This window comes from Elephantulus edwardii, unplaced genomic scaffold (genome assembly GCF_000299155.1).
Source record: "Elephantulus edwardii isolate Elephantulus edwardi_28Jun2011 unplaced genomic scaffold, EleEdw1.0 scaffold00195, whole genome shotgun sequence".
In the NCBI taxonomy this organism is placed as follows: domain Eukaryota; kingdom Metazoa; phylum Chordata; class Mammalia; order Macroscelidea; family Macroscelididae; genus Elephantulus; species Elephantulus edwardii.
This window is the reverse complement of record NW_006399945.1, coordinates 5,238,317-5,243,950: the sequence shown is the minus strand read 5'-3', so window position 1 is coordinate 5,243,950 and position 5,634 is coordinate 5,238,317.

Here is a 5,634-nt window from a genome sequence, read left to right as displayed (position 1 = left end):
ATAGCGTGAATGTACCATAATTTCTCAATACATTTGGTGGCGGCTGGACATCTGGGTTGTTTCCATGTTCTTGCAATGGTGAATAATGCTGCTATGAACATTGGTGGAAAAGTCTCAGTTTGTGGCTCAGTTTTCATTTTCTCAGAGTATATTCTAAGTAATGGAATAGATAGCTGGGTCATATGTAATTTCTATATTCAGCTTTTTGAGGAAGTGCCAAACTGCCTTCCAGAATGGTTGTACATTTTAAAATCCCACTAAAAATGCATCAGAGTTCCTTTCTCACCACATTCTCTCCAATATTTATCACTTGCTGTCCTGTTAAACTTTGTCACTGTAACTTGATGTGAGATGTACCTCATTGTGGTTTTGATTTGCATCTCTCTAATTGCCAGTGATTTGGAGCATTTCTTCATGTGTCTGTTTGCTTTTTTAATATCTTACTCTGTGAAAATTCTTTTTTTGGATCCAGCTTAGAAGCGCTAGTCCAAGGTATAAAGAGACTGCCAAATACAGCAAGAACTGTACAATCTAAAGAGGATGAAATTGATGAATGGGACCTTCTAAAGATTAAATCCACATGTGCATCAAAAATGTCTTCCAACAGGGTGAAAAGAAAACTGACAAACTGGGAACAAAAATTTAGTAATACCATCTCAGACAAAAATCTCATAATGAAAGTTTACAGAATACTCCTGGACCTCCACAAGGAAAACACTGATGATAACCAAATTACAAAATGGTCAAAATACACACAAATTGCTTTTAAACAGGAAAAAGTAGGCAGAATTTTAGAATAGAAATGCTACTGACGAGGGTTCTTAAGGCTTTGTGTCATTGACATTGGCAATCACAAGTAGCTAATATTCTGAATCAGAATGTGGGGTATGGTGCTGCTTACAAAATAAAATAAATAATTTCCAAAGTTTTAAGCCATTAAAATGTTTATCAATAAGTCATATGCTTCTGATAATAGTGAAAAGGAACAAAAGAGAAAACAAAGAACTATCGAAGAAGACATTATGCAAAGCATGTTTGGTTGGTTTTCTAGGTATATAGATTCTGCTTTATAAATGAGTTGTGCGATGATATCAAGGATGTCAACCATGAAATGCAAAGGGTCATTACAAAGACAGAAGGGAAAGAAAAAATGGAAAGGAATATCAGAAGAGGCTCTGAGAATTGCACTAGAGAGTTGAGAAACCAAAAAAAATGGGAAAATATGCCAAAGCAAAAAAAGAGCTGAAGAGAAGATTTCAAAGGGCAGCTTGAGAAGACAAAGTAAAGTATTGTAATAGAATATACAAAGAGTTAGAATTGGAGAAGAAAAAGGGAATAACTCCCTTTGCATTTCTCAAGCTGAGAGAACTGAAAAATAAGTTTAAGACTTGGAAATATTGCAAAATGCTATGGGCAATATATTGAATGACCCAGGAAACAGCAAAAGAAGATGGAGGGAATACATAGGGTCACTGTACCCAAAAAGAACTGACTTACACTGAAAAATATCAGGAAGTATCAAAGGAGCAGGAGTCAAAATTAATGAAGGAGGAATTAGAAGCTGCACTGAAGTTATTGGTAAAATATAAGGCTCCAGCAGTCAATGAGATGTCAATTGACTTGTTTTAACTAACAGATGCAGGTCAAGATGCACATAGCAGTCTATGCCAGGAAATTTAGAGGACAGCTGTCAGGCTAATGGATTTGAACTGGTCCATATTTGTTCTCATTTCAAAGAAAGATGGTCTAACAGAATATGGAAAGTATCAAACAGCATCATTAATATCACATGCAAGCAAAATACTACTGGATAGCATTAAAATATGAATAGAACTGTATATAGATAGGGAATTGCCAGAAATTTAGAAGAGTGCATGACACCAGAGATATCACTGTTGATGCCAGATAGACTCTGACTGAAAGTAAAGAATACTAGAATAGTGTCTATTTATGTTTTATTGACTACGCAAAGGCATTTGACTGTGTGGATCATAACAAGGTATAACTAAAATTGACAAGAATGAGAATCATAGAGCACCTAATTGTGTTCTATGCAAACAGAACCACAGAACACTCTATGGTTTAAAATAAAGAAAGGACTGTGTCAGGTTTGTATTCTCTCTCCATACTTATTCAATCGGTATGCTGAATAAGTTATCCAAGAAATTGCACTCTATGAAGAGGAATGTGGCATCAAGATTGGAGGAAAATTCAGCAATAACCTGTGTTATCCAGATGACACAGCTTTGCTTGCTGAAAGTGAGGAGGACTTGAATGACTTCATTGGAAAAGATCAAAGAACACAGCCTTCAATATCAATTGCATCTCAACATCAAGAAAACAAAAATTCTTAACACTGGGCTGGTGGGCAACATCATGATAGATGAAGAAAGAATTGAAACCGTCAACAACTTCACCTTACTTGGGCCCACAATTAACACCTTAGGCAGCAGCAGTCAGGATATCAGGAGATGCATTGTACTGGCAAAGACCTCTCAAAATTATGAGGAGTAATGATGTCATTTTGGGGGACTAAGGTGGCATCTGATTAAGGCCATATTCTCTCATATCACTTGCCAAGCATCTGAGATCTAGACAATGAATAAGAAGATGGAAGAAGAATTTATGTGTTTGATCTGTGGTGTTATGTTAGAGAAGAGTGCTGAACATTCCATGGACTGTCAAAAGAACAAACAAATATGTCTTGGAGAGGGTGCAGCCAGAGTGCTTTCTGGAGGCAAAGATGGTAAAGTTTCACCTCACACACTTTGAGCATGTTTCTAGGGTAGGGACATCATGCTTGGAAAGGCAAATGGTCAGCAAAGAAGAAGACCCTCAACCATATGGACTGACAATGGTGATTGCAACAATGGGCTCTAGTGTGTCAGGAAGTGTGAGGATGGCACAGGACAGACAGTACAGGGTTGAGATCTGTTGTTCATAGGGTCACTATGGGTCATACTCAACTCGAAGGCACCTAACAACAACAACAACAACAGATTTTGCTTTAAATAAGCAATTTAAAGAGTTTCTAGGGGAAAATTGTATTCTGTTCAAGATATTATTAAGAGGAATATCTTTGTGTTTCCCTCTATTAAGTAAATGATGAACATTCTTCTAAGTGGTACAGCACTGATCTGTCAATTTGCTGTGCTGAAGTAACTTAGGGTTGTTGTAATGCTGAACGTTGTGCTGCTAGTGTAGCATACACCAATATGGTTGCCCATTGTTGATGGTGTTTGGTGGAGCTCCCAGACTGAGTCAGGTTTAGAAGCAGGACTGGCATCCAATTCCTAAACCACATGTCTCCAGAAACACTATGAATATAGAGAAATGATGATAGTCATAGAACAGGATTCAGGTTTTTCATTCGCAGGGTGGCTATGAGTCGTGCTTGACTCGACAACATTTAACAGCAACAACAAAATAAATTTAGGGAACTATTAGTTTGGAGATATCATCTTATCTCAGACACCACTAGGCTTCATCTAGACCCAATGAGAAATGTGCTTTAACAGTTCTAATGTGATGGCTGAGGGAAGCCTCCCTTATGTTCATTGTAAAGGACAAAAGTTGAATAAAGATCTAAAGATGTAGATTGTAACCCCTCACCTGTTTTTCCACATGTCTATACTCACCACACTTCAGGCAGTATTTGGACTTTTTTTTTAACACAGTGATATTGCTGTTGTTGTTATTGTGTAGTCATGAAGTCAGAAGTGACCCATAGCAGCAGTAAATTTCACGGAAAGAGATACCCCATCTTTCTTCCATGGAACACCTGATGATATAGTTGCATAAAATTCAGAAAAATTCACCTTTTTCTCTATGTATCTCTTATTTCAGAGAAGAAATATTGGTCATGCAACTACCAGTAAAAGGAATATCAGTTTTCTATCTGATTAAACATTTGCTCCCAAGAAAAATTCCCAAGATTTATTTGGTCATTCAGGGGGCCCCTGAAATTCTCCAAACCTTTCACTTCTTTTTTCCCCCTACTGCTTTTATTTCCTGTTTCCTTTGTTGAGTAGCATGTTCACATCACTTATAGTATGATTCTTCAAAAGCACCTTTTCACCATCTCTCTGAAAACCTACCATTTCTAAATAGTTTAAGACTTTTACTTACCTCCTCGTGATCTCAGTTTTATTTTCCGTTACATATGACGCTGTTGTTGTTAACTGTCATCAAGTTAATTCTAGCTCATAGCGACTTTAGAGACAGCAGATTTAAACCTTGTCAAAACCTAAGCTATCCACATAATTTCTGCCATGTTCAATTTCATTGGAGCTGTCACTGTTTCAATCCATCTCACTGAGAGTCTTCTGCTCCTTCTCTGATATTCTACCAAGTAGATGCACTTTTTCAAGTATGGTCTACTTCGTAGGAGGCTGGCCCTTCCTGACAACTTTTGCAAAGTAAGTGAGATGAGATCTTACCATCTTTAACTTTAAAGAAGCACTCTGGCTACACTATTTCCAAAACAGATTTGCTGATGCTTTGTCAATCTGTGGTACATTCAATATTCTGACAACACAATAATTCAAAAGGCATCAACACTTCTTTGGTCTTCCTTTTTCATTATCTAATTCTCACAAGCATATGAAAATATGGCTTGAATATAGCATAGGCTTTAAACTGACTTTCTTATTCTTTAGCATTTTAAAGAGGATCTTGGCTGCAGATTTACTAAGTATAATGACATTCAATTTCTTTTTAATTTTTTTTTATTATTATACTGGTTTGTTCACAATGTTCAAATACATTGTTTTTCCACACAGGAACTATCCCATTTCCTTCATCTCCCCTCACCTCAACCCAACAAATTGTATGACCCTATTAACACTCCCCCCGACCCATCCTCACCCCTCTGTTTCCCCCACCCTTGAATCCTCATACTCATTCTATAATAATGGTCTTATACAGTGTTTGTCTTTATGACATTGAGTTAGTTCACGCAACATAATGCTCTCTAGTCCTTCCCAAGTTAGGTAGTAATTTACAAAATCATTGTTCCTATGTGCTGCATAGTATTCCCTTATGTGACTCTACCATAATTTCTCAATCCATTCAACTGTGGTTGGACATCTGGGCTGTTACTATGTTCTTGTGATGGTGAGTAACACTGATATGAATATTGGTGCACCAGTCTCCATTTGTGCCTCAGTTCTCATTCTCTGGGGATGTCTTCCAAGCAGTGGAATAGCTGGGTCATATGGAATTTCTATGTTCAGCTTTTTTTAGGAAGCACCAAACTGTCTTCCAGAGTGGTTGTACCATTTTACAATCCCACCAACTATGTATAAGAGTTCCTATCTCACCACATCCTCTCCAACATTTATTACTTGCTGCTCTGTTAAATTTTTCTAATGTTACTGGAGTGAGATGGTATCTCATTGTGGTTTTGATTTTTATCTCACTTATTGCCAGTGATTTGGGGCATTTCCTCATGTGTCTGCTGGCCATTCAAATATCTTCCTCTGTGAAAATTCTTTCCATGTCTTTTGCTCATTTTGTAATTGGGTTATTGATCTTTTTCTTGTGGAGGCGTAGGAGTATTCTGTAAACTTTTGTAATGAGACTCTTGTCTGAGATGGTGTTACCAAATGTCTATTCTCAGTTAGTAGGTTTTGT